Source organism: Ochlerotatus camptorhynchus, unplaced genomic scaffold (genome assembly GCF_037179485.1).
Source record: "Ochlerotatus camptorhynchus isolate MF236.1 unplaced genomic scaffold, CSIRO-AGI_Acam_v1.1 ptg000510l, whole genome shotgun sequence".
Classification (NCBI taxonomy): domain Eukaryota; kingdom Metazoa; phylum Arthropoda; class Insecta; order Diptera; family Culicidae; genus Ochlerotatus; species Ochlerotatus camptorhynchus.
Window position 1 is genome coordinate 1,042,015 of NW_027040994.1, and position 13,873 is coordinate 1,055,887.

Sequence of the window (13,873 nt, forward strand, 5' to 3'; positions counted from 1 at the left end):
TTCTGAGTCAACCTCTTCAGAGTCATTTGGTTGAAAGAATTTACACTCGTTCGGAAATCTGTTTGTAGGTGAGGATGGCTATTTTGACTCTGTGGTGCTCGCGCGAGTGAATGAATTTTCCCATGCCTGGTGGGAAGTATGAATTATTTATGAATTCACTTTGTAAAGTAATGAAATCTTTATGGTAAGCAAATGATGGGAGGATGCGACCCTATCAACTCAGTAATGTAAAGGGCCTGGGATATAATATGTGATCTTCTGCTCAGTAAGTAAAAATGGTTGGCTTAGACAACCGAGCCCCTTACCTCACAATAAATCACTACCGACGATCTATCTCGGAGAAATGACGCTACGAAAAAGCATTAGGATTAGTCAACTTTTCCAAACTAAACCAAATCTAATTGGCCAAATTCTAAGGATGAATGTTCGATCGCGATCGTGGCATCTATTTTCTCCCTTAAAATGAATCATGTCTCATGAAAAACTTTGCTTATCACACATACTGAACCGCACCAACTGAACACTGTAGCATCTTTCCCGGTTAGTTGCATTAATTATGTCATGCTAAATCGAGGAGCAATTTACCTCCCCCCCCCCTATCGTGACGTTTTTCCTATACCTAATTCATTGCTTGTCACAACATCTTAGACCCCCCCCCCCCCCAATAGAGCGTGACATAATATCTACATCAACCCTTATCCCAACAGGTAGCAAAAGGGAATCTATTGCAGTTATAATAAGTTTATTAAAATATTGTTAAACAGGAACGAACTTACCACATTAATCCATGATCAATGTCCAATGTTGAGGACACACTATGCATGCAAATTGCACCACCTCCAACTCATATAAAATGTATTCATTCTGCATAAAGCTGATGGGTTCGAAACATTCCCCACGTGCACGGAACCCGGCTCTGCATGGCAACCAGCAAATGTGAGTGCAGCACACAAAGAACCATTATAGCAGTAATTCAAGAACAAATGTTATGTCTGTTTGTCTATGGTAGAACCATCCCACAAATGATTTGGATGAACACGCTATTAAGCTCTTTCTTATGGTTATTTTTATTAGAGTGGGGCGTAATTTTCTTGCTTTGCCAGGGGCGCTGCCAACCCTCACTACGTCCCTGATCCTAACTCAACAAGTCAATACACTGGACGCAGTTCTCTTGGCACAACAAGACACCAGGCCGGACGCAGTTCTTCTGACCCAGCGTGACAACTGCACCGCTGTCGACGACGACGCAGAACGAATAGGAACGGAGGTGGACTCTTGACGCAGCAGCTAATCGACCATCGATCGGTAGGCACCATTCACTTTACTAAATTAATCAGTTAGTTCAGTTGAGGTAGACAGAGTGAAAAGACATAAGTCTTGTGAAGTGATATTTTGTATTTTGAATTAAGTGTAATCAATTAAAAACTTGGAGAACCAGTGATGAGAAGTGTTTTTTTAAAGAACTGGAATGGAAAGAAACCCATTATCATATATCACTTATTTCAGATATGAATGCATAACTTGAAAACTTACATTTGTCATTTATTTATTGGAGTAGATGTATGATTAAAACCATAATATTTCGTCAATGTATTGCAAAACATCGTTAGCGAATGTGTATGATGGTTAATTGTTATTAAACACAAGGAAGCGATTTGAGTTTTTGTCAGCTTTTTGTGTGAAAGAAGCTATTTGTGTGACAGAACTCAAAGGACTGTTGTTATACATTTTCATCATAGTCCCATGGGGATTAACCCTGGAATGCCTCATGGAAGCTTTGTTGGGCTTCGTTTATTTATTATGCATATGCGAAGCATTTTGCAATGATAGCTAGAAATTCAGAACATGTAATTTAGTGTATTCTGCCGTGTAGCAACATTGTGACGCACACGCATTTTTTTTTTGTGTTGATTTATTTGATAAGGCTCAAACAAATTAACTTAACAGAGCCGATGATTCTTGGTCACTATACAATACATTTTAAAACTATAGTCAAAAGGTACAACACAATAAAACCTTTATCATCCGCTATCCAAAAAGCATCCTCCATCAGAACTGGAGTGGTTTCATTGTATGGCAGTTATGCCAACAGGGGTCAGAGTGCTTCCATTGCAGCAATGGACGCAAAACGGGGTGAGCACTCACACACTCATCACTAAACAGTTGCTTTCCAAAGTCGACGACGCATCGACCGAAAGAACTGCTGATGAAGAACAATGAGTAGGACCACACAATGGTTGCTGCCGAGAAAACAGACGATCGCGATGCACGCATCGAGAGTGGCCTGCTTTTGTCGACAGCCGAGTGAACACTGCACACACGCATTTTGAAATGGCATATTTTCATTGCAATTTAATTTCAAACGTCAAGTGCTACCCTATTTGATATCCGTGTGCAAGAAATTGTCAATAAAATTATATCGGTAGGTGACAGCAGTTTGTCCTTGCTTAGGCCTGGTAATTTATTGAATTATCTTATAGCGAGTTTGTTTTTTTATCAGGGTTGGAACCAAATGTTCGACTGGGTTGAAAATAGATTACCGCTTGTCAAGCTTGTCAAGCTTATCAAGCTTGTCAGGGTTACTTCCACTCACTTGCTATAAAAAAATGATTTTCGGAATTATGAAATCATGATACAGTGTAATACTAATTAGTACTTGTAAGTTACAAGAAGAGGTCATGAAGTATATGTAAGACACATAAAATCTGTCAAAATTGCATTCAGTGCGTCACGTCACAATCAGCGATTTTACGACTCGTGAGCGCTCACTCTGAGTGAACGCTCACGAATCATAAGATCGCTAATTGTGACGCTCTCAAAGCGAAATTGACAGGTTTTATGAGTAAAACACATACTTTACTACTTCTTCTTGTTACTTACAAGTACAACATAGAATTATTACATCTAATGATTGCATAATTCCGAATAATACTTTTTATAGCAAGTGAGTGGAAGCAACCCTGCCGCTTGATTACAATATTTCGCTATTTTAGCCAAATCTGCGATGAAATGTAATAGGATTCTTTAGAAGACATACAAACAAAATGGAGTATAAAATCGGTTATCCAGTCCACATACACATACATCATACCCACACGGGCAGACATTTTACGATCTTTCCGAGAAGAGTAGATTAGTATATGACACGAAGAGTTGAGTCAACTCTTCGTACCGTTGATCGAAAATGTGTTTTTCATGTGTTATTATAGCCATATTTTACTTGTCTCTCAAATACTGGCATAGTTTCCAGGTATCGTGATATCATCTCTTCAATTTATCATAAATTATGTTGAATTATCATGATAAATTACCTCTGGCAATATGTTGTTATTTGCTTTATGAACATTAAATGAATAAAAACCTGCCTCAAAAACAAATTTGGCCTTAGAATCGTGCTTGGGCATTGAATGACAGTTATTTCAATGTTAAATTCGATGGGTTTCAAATACATCACGTTTTAAATAAATCACGCAAAAAATATTGTTTGAGAAAACTGAAACTTTATTGTACCACAAAATCATTAATATTAGATCATCTATTTACGCATTTAAGTAGCTACGGAGGAGCTGTAGCTTCCCGTAGGATTAATGTAGCTCCTCTAGAATTGTTACTACAATAACTTATTTTCCATACACATAAACATCGTTCGATAATTGCCTAATTTAGAAGTTCGAAAAATAAATTCAGCCACCCCTAGGATTTTTCTTAAGTTACGCCAATGTATTTACGTATAAAATTTTGGTATACATGCAAAAACACACTAAGTTCTTATTTTTTTTTTGGGCATCTCTAATATACTTTAGCTTAGCTAGAATCTGATTGATCTAAACCTTATGTTGATGAGCATCTATAATTTGAATAACTTTTAGAAAAGCTCTAATTTCATTTATTTTATTAGCAATTTTCCCAAACAAATCTTATTTATTCTCTGTTGTATGACAAAGCAAATATATAAAGAAACAATAAAAAACCAGAAATGTAAAACTTAATAGTGATCAACAATATGCTCTTTGGCAAAATTTTATATAAAAAAATGTCCTATGCTTGAATTGTATTACACCGACCATAGAAATTACATTTATACCTTTTGGTGATTGAATGCCGTTGTGCTCCTAAAACTCATTTCTGAAAATTAAAAAAAAAATAATGAGAAAATTTCGCATCAAAAAGGCCTTGAACATTTTTACCCTTCTTACAAAGAAGGGTATAGATATCACTTGAAAAACCGACTAACGATCCGAGGCCCGGAGGGCCGAGTTTCATATACCATTCGACTCAGTTCGACGAGATCGGAACATGTCTGTGTGTGTGTGTGTACGTGTGTATGTGTGTATGTGTGTGTATGTAACGAAATGAATGCGCTCACGTTTCTCAGCAACCGCTCAACCGATTTGGACAAACTCGGCGCCAAATGATAGGTCTTAGGGTCCCATTGAACGCTATTGAACGGTTTTGGAATCGGTGAACCGGTTCCGGAGATATGGCCGGAATAAGATCCGGTGAATATGGGCCTTCACGCTGGATTTAACGGAAAACGTATCAAAACCATCATGTCATGATCAAATTACTACAGAATTCAAAAATAAGATCAATGCAAGTCGTGTTAAGTGTTCCAGACCACATTGGACACACTTGGACATGTTCCGGGTACCCCGGGGAAGTTGCTTGAATATGAATTGAATTAAAACCCATTAAATCACATTAAAATACGATGATAAGGTGATTGGTAGCCTCACCAAATAGACTACACCCGGATATATTCCGGGTACCCCCAGGCAGTGGCGTAGCGACACTGGATGACACGGGGGTGGGGGGCTTGGTCACTGATAATGACAATAAAATAAATAAACTTGAATAAGTAAGAAGGGTCTGATCACACCATAGGTGGATAAATTCGGGTTTTTCTCTATAGTATGGACACCAAAGAAAAAATATTTAAAATGTAAATATAAAATAATATATACTTTTTTTCACTTACGACACGAAAACTAAAGGTCTATTCAAGCTTGTCTTGAACAAGCGACGAACACATTCTACATTCGCACCCGTACAAATATGTAAGGGAGAACAGCCCATAATGCACCCCTGGGATAAAATACCCACATATAGAAAAAAACAGCGATAACTTTTCCTCAGATGCATTTCCTGGGTAACGGATTGTGCTTGTTTTCAACTGGAGTTTTCACAAGTAATTCTCGATCATAAAATCATATATTGACCTATTTTGTGCAAAACATGACACTGCAAATTAAGCTTTTTTTTAGATGTTTTACTTTATGAATCACAGTTTAACACTTATTTCTAATGAGAATTTTTTTCTGATGTAACATAAAGGAATAATCATTTGAAATACCTCATCCCTTTTCATTATCTACTTGCAGGGCTTATGGTTTGTCTATCATGCGGTGCATTTTACCCCAATGTTGTGGTTCGTTTTGGCCATTGCTGTCGTGCGTTTTGCTCCAATGTCGTGGTGCATATTGCTCCATGAATCAGGCATTTTACTTCGCTATCATTTTGGAACCAATTTATTAAATACCTTGAAAATCATGAAAAATCATCGTTTTGTAGTTCTAAATCACTCGATCTTCATAGAAAACATGGTAATGAACCATATATTATTAATTTCTTCTTGATGTTACCTTCCATACGCCAGCAATTGACGATTTTGCTTAAACGGTGCGTTTTGCACCATCCTACCCTACAAATAGCTCCCCTGCTGCAAATTCTTTATCTATCTAAATGGAGCTACCTATGCTGCATTGCAGCTGGTAGAAATCGAAATCAAAATTCAAGCCAACATAATTCTAACGGATATTTTTAATAATTAATAACTTGGGTAGCATTAGTGCTGCAAAATTATATTTTTTACAGAAATCATTAATCGGCATGATAAGTGATATGCTAAAAAAGCTAACTCCATGGTTGATGCTGTTCAAACTGGAGTAAAAATATCGTCATGATTTTGAAATTCAGTAATGAATTTAAATCATTAAATATTTTGAATAGGAATGCTCGATCTCTTAAAGATAATGAAGGTATTTAACTTGCTGCGAGCTCGTTATAAGTAGAACTTTCCTTAAACTTGACCACAAGGTTAAAAGGGATGCAAATTATTTCATTTATCGAAATGATCGTCTTGATGGAGCCGGTGATGGAGTTGCCATCATTGTTCAAAGGCGTATCAAACAAATTCTCCCTTCGTTAGAAACAAAAGTTTTTAAAACTTTGGGAGTTTCTGCCAAAACAAAATTTGATCAACTTACGTTTATATCTGCCTAATTGCCATTCCAATGCGTAGGCCAGCAAAAGAATTTTCTCAATGGTGACCTTCAGAAACTTACCCGTCATAGGTCAAAATTCTTCATTATTGGTGATTTTAATGCAAAACACCGCTCATGGAATAATTCTCAAAGCAATTCCAATTGTAATATTCTGTTTAATGATTGTTTTGCAGGTTAATACGCTATTCAATATCCAAACAGCCCAACATACTTTTCTTAAGCAAAAAATCCCTTAACTATTTATTTGATCTTAACTGATTCATGTCAAGTTTGTAGTCAATTGGTTACCCATGCTGACTTTGGTTCTGATTTATTTCCAGCAACTTAAGAAATATCCCAAGAAATAATGTCCAATCCCAACAGCTTTTCCAATTACCATAGAGCTGAATTGGCAACAATATTGCACATTTATGGAAATATTCCACTTTGATACAAATATTCCTTTGGAAACCATGATGATGTTAATTATGCTCTTGAACCTCTGACTACTTCTATAGTTGAAGCAAGAGCCTGCCTCAGTACCAGAATGCGAGGTTAAATTCGATTCAATTATGATAGACGACGATCTTCAGCGTTTGAAATTTATCGGGCGAGATTTGCAAAACAATTAAAAAGGTATTATCTGCCCTCCGCAACAAAACTTTTGAAAATAATGTTTCAAATTAAGACCCAAGCTCCAAACACTTTTGCAAGCTCATAAAATTTTTGAAAAAACCTAGAAAGCCTATTTCAGTGCTTAAAGAAGGTGGTAAAATTCTGATCACGTATTTGGATAAAGCTCAGAAACTTGCGCAGCAATTTGAGAGTTCCCATAATTTCAGTTTGGGTCTTACTAGTCCTATTGAGAATCAGTTTGCTCGGGATTATCTAAATATTTTCATTCGAGAAAATCTTTTTGATGATTCCTGGGGGACTGATTTGGACGAAGTAAGATCTATAACTAAAAAGTTTCAAAATATGAAAGCTCCAGGTGATGATGGAATTTTCTATATCCTCATCAAAAAACTCCCAGAGAGTCCCTGGTCTTTCTTGGAAAAATTATTTAACTGATTTTTTCCATTTGGCATACTTTCCTGATAAATGGAAAAATGCTAAAAATGTACCAATTTTGAAGCTTCTAGCTACCGTCCAATAAATTTTCTTTCTTCAATAAGTAAACTTAAAAAAAAATTGAATAAAATGATTCACATCAACATGAACTTCCTCTCACCCCAGCAGGCCTGGGTTCAATCCCAGTCGGCGCCGCCGGGATGTTCTGAGGGATGTTCTGAGGCATAACATCTCTGATCAAACCTGTAATGTAAAGCCGTTGGTCCCCGGTCCATGAGTTTATGGGTCGGTATGATATGGTGTGGGAGCTGCCTCCCTGGCGTCGTTGGCATTGGTGCTCAGCACAGAAAACAAGATCGACGGAAAATCAATCTGATCTCAATTTTTGCAGATGAACAGTTTGAATTTCGACAGGTGCTGATTGAACCGGTGAGCGAAACGGATGTGTTTTGTTTCTTCTGTGCAATTTTTTTGCTGCTGAAAAACTTTTCGCAAGCGTTTTGTTCTCGAGTGAGTGGGGTTCTTCGGCTGTGTTATTTTGGACCAGTGATCGCATTTTATAAGTTTTGAATCCCGTGTGCGATAATTTGATTTGATTAAATAGGATTTTGTAAATGATACTTTCTCGTGTTGCTGATGCAATGGTGCTAGGTGTGCTCTCGCGTTTTCTTTATTGCCCAATATGACTCTGGAGCCCTGATCTATTTTTCTGTTGCTGCGATGAGCAACGTCTTTGTGTGGTGTAAAAGAAGAAAGTTCGAAAACACATGACCTTGATTATGCGTGGAGTGAGATCTTCTGTGCGTACGAGTACGATAAGCTAGAAGAGCATTATCAGTGATTGCGGTGGTTCAAGGAAAATTATATAAAGCATTTCCGAAAACATGACGCTGCAAAGTCACTAGGCCATTCGGGTGAGATCTTTTCAATTTATCTAATTATATTCCATTTTTATTACTGATTTATCAAATGCTCTAAATTGACGACTAGAGTTTCCTAATCATTCACCCTCCCACTAGTACAACTCTTCGCTTCCTGTGACATATATCAAGGTAGTATGGGTTCCCTGCTCCTTCTTTAGTAGATGTTGGATTAACTTTCTCTTCCTTCCCCTGCGATTGTAAGGATGTGGCCAGTTGTCTATTGCGATGCTTGTAATGTAGATTTTAATTTTGTGTGGGGAAAATCACTAATTCGACAGTGAGCATGCATAAGGGCCTATACGCGATGATCGATTCTCTTCGTCGATTTTCTCTTTTGTTAATAACTCGCTAGATTTAACGTTTCTCGGTGCGTTTGCTGTTGCTTTTGATAGCCAATACAACCTGTTACTACTCTGCATTAAACAAATTCTAGAAAATTGTTTCGCCTAGCTGTAGCAATGCAAAGAGAAAATCGATGAAGAGAATCGATCATCGCGTATTCGCCCTTATGAATGCTCAGTGTCGAATTGCAAGTGTTATTTTCTGCGTCAACACTAGCATTGGGCGATCTTGAGGCAAGAATCGATCTTAGTGAATCGATCCATTTATTTGAAAATAATCGATTCACCGATTTAATCAATCCTTTTTAATCGATTCATTTATCAAAATAACATAACAATGTTTCAAATATAACGGATCATAAGAAAGTTGGTGCAAATTAAGCCAAGTTCAGTCTGGCGTTGATATTACGTTACATAAGCTATCTTGTTATGATATTGATATCATTTAGAAATAAATTGTGTAGTACGTATGCAGTAAATGATGTGAGTGTAATATACATCACTGCTGGTCATTAAAATAGGTGTAAGCAAAATAAATGCGAAATTTTAGGATTTGTTCATTCAACTTCATTTTATTCGACTTTAAAGTTAAGCATTTGATAGTGTAATATAAATTAAGTAATTGCACGAGAAAACTCAAAATTAAACCATTAAATGACTCACTGCCTTCTATTGTTAAGTAGAACCTTGTTCAAACTTCTTGGCATTGACTCAACCAAGCACTAAAAAGTTGCCTGTGGGTATAGCATACCACTCTTTTTGAACTGTAGTCCATAGTTGATCCTTATTTGAAAATGCTTGACCAGATAACTTTCTTTAAGCTCGTTCCATTAAGTTTCGATGGGGTTGATGTCAAGAGATTGGCTAGGCCATGAAATGACCGACACTTTGTTTGCACGAAACCATTCCTTTACATACTTAGAAGTGTGTTTCGGATCGTTGTCTTGCTGAAAATGGCATGTTCTCTTCTGCATACGGGAGCATAACCTCCTCCATGATTTCTTTGTATTCAAATCTGGTTATGATGGAATTAATACGGAAAATTGGACCTTCTCCATACCAAGAAAAACAGCCCCAAACCATGATACTTTACGATCGTTACCGTGTACCGCGGATCGAACTCTTTACCGGATGGTCTACGTGAGAATATAGTAAACGACTATTTTGATTTCATTTGAAACGTGGAAGTTTTTGATCAGGATTCTTGATTAGGTAAGTGATTTATCAGATTATAATATTCGTTTTATTGGTATTAAATAAACGATTTAAAAAACGAAAGATTAACATATGCAACCAAAACGATTAGATGGTTGAAGTGCAAAAGCAGGTAAGTACGAAAAGTTCTTAATTCAGGTATCCCAAAACTCATCCTCGAGGGATCCCAAGAAAGCTAATTGAGCCATGCGTTTTGCATTGAGCCTTTATCGATTATGTGTGGTTTCACCAGTTTTGAAGAATATCCTTTCTGACGGAACACTTGTTACCATTATTGATGAATAGTCTCTAGCAATGGGGTTTACATGGGGATATACACTACGGATTTTTTTCCCATCATCGAAAAAGATCGTCAGAACATGGAAAAACAGGCTGATGCAATACATTTTGTAATTCTGCCGATATGCCCCCATGGTGATCCAATATTGACACAGTAGAGGACTGATGAACGTGAAATATGTCATAAGAAGTGAATGTGTTAACATATGTAGATTAATAACTTTCTTTAACATTTTGTCATGAATATTCCACAGGCCTCCGGTTGGTTTTGGTGGGGGGACAGATGTGTGCAATCATCGTGTACTCTTTCGGTACTATAGATCTGCTCAGACACAATTTTAACTGCCCGAGCGTGAGCTGAAGACTTCAGGTACAGGTCAATATTAGATTGCAAATGCAAATGCACTGAAATTTGTTTTGTTGGATCGAAACAAAAATCGAATGAAAAGGATCGATCCAGCCGATTTTTGTCGTGTTCAAGATCGATTAAAAAAATCGATTAATCGAACCAAAATAATCGATCTTTTGTGTTTCGATCCAAGATCGCCCATTGCTAGTCAACACACAATATTTTCTGCAAAACGTATTAGTTGACCATTATATAGCCACCCACCACACTAAGATTATTTCACAGATTTCTGTACAATTTTACCGAAATCTCAACAGCTGAACGTTCGGTAAACAATTTTACAGTTTTCCTGTAATTATTGACAGATATCTGTGAAATTTGTGAAAAATTACAGGAAATCTGCGAAACTGTTTACCGAACTTCAGCTGTTCAGATTTCGGTAAAATTTTACAGAGTTCTGTAAAAATTTCTAAGTGTGACGATTTGTACAATCGCATATGCTATGCTATGCTATGTTATGAACAGTTTGAATTTTGAAATAAGCATTCAACTACTCTTAAGAGCTACCAATTTAGTTCGTTCAAACAAATCTAAAGGCTGTTCTACTGGATTTGCTCTTATAGACATAGAAAAAGCATTCGATAGTGTTTGGCATGAAGGTGTGATTGCTAAATTAAAAAAGTTTTATTTTCAACTCTATATTATGAAATAAGTTCAAAATTATTTAACTGACAGAACTCTTGGACAGCGGTGCCGGTGGTGTAGTGGCAAGCGTGCTAATTTCTCACCCAAGCAGGCCTGGGTTCAATCCCAGTCGGCGCCACCGGGATGTTCTGAGGCATAACATCTCTGATCACGCCTTCCTTCGGATGGGAAGTAAAGCCGTTGGTCCCCGGTTCATGAGTTGATAGGTCGATAGATAGGGTCCAAGAGTGGGAGCTGCCTCCCTGGCGTCGGTAGCATTGGTGCTCAGCACGGAAAACAAGATCGACGTAAAACAAATCAAGGGAAAAAAAAAACTCTTGGAGCAGGAGTTCCTCAGGGTAGCATTCTTGGGCCTATATATATTTTTTTTCTTTTGGTTTATTTTCCATCGATCTTGTTTTCCGTTGATGCTACCAACGCCAGGGAGGCAGCTCCCACACCTGGACCCTACCTATCGACCCATCAACTCATGGACCGGGGACCAACGGCTGTACTTCCCTTCCGAAGGAATACGTGATCAGAGATTTTATGTGCCGACTGGGATTTAACCCTGGCCTTCTGGGGTGAGAGGCAATCATGCTTACCACTATACCATCGGCGCCGCTAAGAATTCATGATTAAAAACAGAAAAAAAAGATAGTGAAATCTACAGGCTGACAAAATCGGAGCTAGACAAAATCGTGGGTTAGACAAAATCGTGCCAAAATTAGGGAAGCACTGTTTTTATATTATGAGTTCTTATAGACTTTTGTATTGTAGCCTTTGAACTAATGCATTGTTCCATACGTATGATGAATTCATTCCCGTCTAAATCATTGGCGAAATACAGTGTATCTCAAAATTGAGAATTTTAAAAACGGCATGTTACGGTGGGCTGGGCATGTATCACGGTTGCCGAAAGGGTGACCAGTGCCTGAAATAATCAGCAAAGAGCCCGAATGAAGGTGTTGACTCCGGGGTAAACCTCGTTCATGGCGACTGGAACCGATTGGCGATGGCCCAATGCATACGCTTGGCGGCTTACACAAATTAAATTTGCCACCCACCCATTCTTTCATCATTCAACTCCAACGCTGCAAACTCCAAACCAAAATGAAAGCATTTCATTATCTTGCTTATCGAGCGTCTTCACGACAGGAAGATAAAACGCCATCAAGTCCAAGGCACATGTTGGCAGTGGCAGGGTTGCTTCCACTCACTTGCTATAAAAAAATGATTTTCTGAATTTTGAAATCATTAGATGTTATAATGATAATTTGTGCTTGTTGGATACAAGAAGAGGTTGAAGGGCAAGTGTTTGACTCATAAAATCTGTCAATTTCGCTACCAGAGTGTTACAATCAGCGATCTTATGATTCGTGAGCGTTCACTCAGAGTGAGCGCTCACGAGTCGTAAAATCGCTGATTATGACTATCTGAAAGCAAATTTGACAGGTTTCATGTGTCAAACACTTGCCTTTCAACCTTTTCTTGTATATAACGAGTACAAAATTTGATTATAACATCTAATGATTTCAAAATTCAGAAAATCATGTTTTTATAGCAAGTGAGTGGAAGCAAGCCTGGTTGGCACCGTTCACCGGATGACAGACCAGTTGCGGGTAAGGGGAAGCCCATGTGGTGCGAAATGAATTCAATTCCCGACCCCGTTCACAGCACCGAAGGCTGTGGATGTATAGGGGAAGTATCCTTCTGAAAATTCTTCACTATTTATGCAACGCCACACGAGGACGTGCCGTCTCGCGGCTTGAATTCATAAATGTACCTTACAGTCCACTTGAAGTCGCATCATGCTTGGTCGTTTTATCGTGCGCTACTGATCATCGACTATTTCATTGTCGTCTTTTGCTTTGGATGTATTAATTTCTGCTAAAGTAATGCTCCTTTAAAGTGCAGCCCTACATAGATTTCTACAAGTGAAAATTGAAATTGTTTGTCAAGAATCTTGAGGTGGTTCAAACCCTACTTTTGAGTATTAGTATCGTCATAGCATCGTTTCCATCCATTAAAATCAATGCATCTTGTATCGTTTGGTATGTTTGCTGCATTCCTGAGAAAATTTATGTACTTTCCGCATATTGTACGACGATGTCTGCGTGAATTTCCAACATGCCTTGGTATGGTGTGGTTTCTTGACGCCAGACTGGAGTCTCGAACTAGAAATACTTAAATGTTTCCGTTGGAATGATGGATAGATTCATATGTAGCTTTGAGTTCCTTCAGTGTATTTTGCTTCGTTTATCATATCCATTACATAGGGTGAAGGGATGTAATTTGTGTGGCAAGCACAACGGTTCGTTATACCCAGGAAAGTTGAGAAAATGTTGAGTCCAAAAATATCCCCAGGGGTCGAAATGCCCACCTCTGGGATGTTATGCCACGACTTAACAGACAAGGTAATTAGGAGGCCCCTTCCCGAGCAAAGGATTATACCAAATTGATAACAAGTTCTGATACCCGGTTATCAATATTTGATAACTGAATATGTTATCATTTTGGTTGAATAGGCAGCCAACATAACACAAATTATAACAAAACATTACTCCGTGGACATATAAAAAAAAATTACTGATTTACTTATCATTGAAATCCTGTGATCCATTCAAATATTTTCAACTAATTTAAAATTATTTTATCGATTGTAGATAATTAACCACTTCATTCGAGCAGTTAAAATGACGTTTACTACCACTCGAACTTTGAAATAAAACATTATTTTGAGATTTT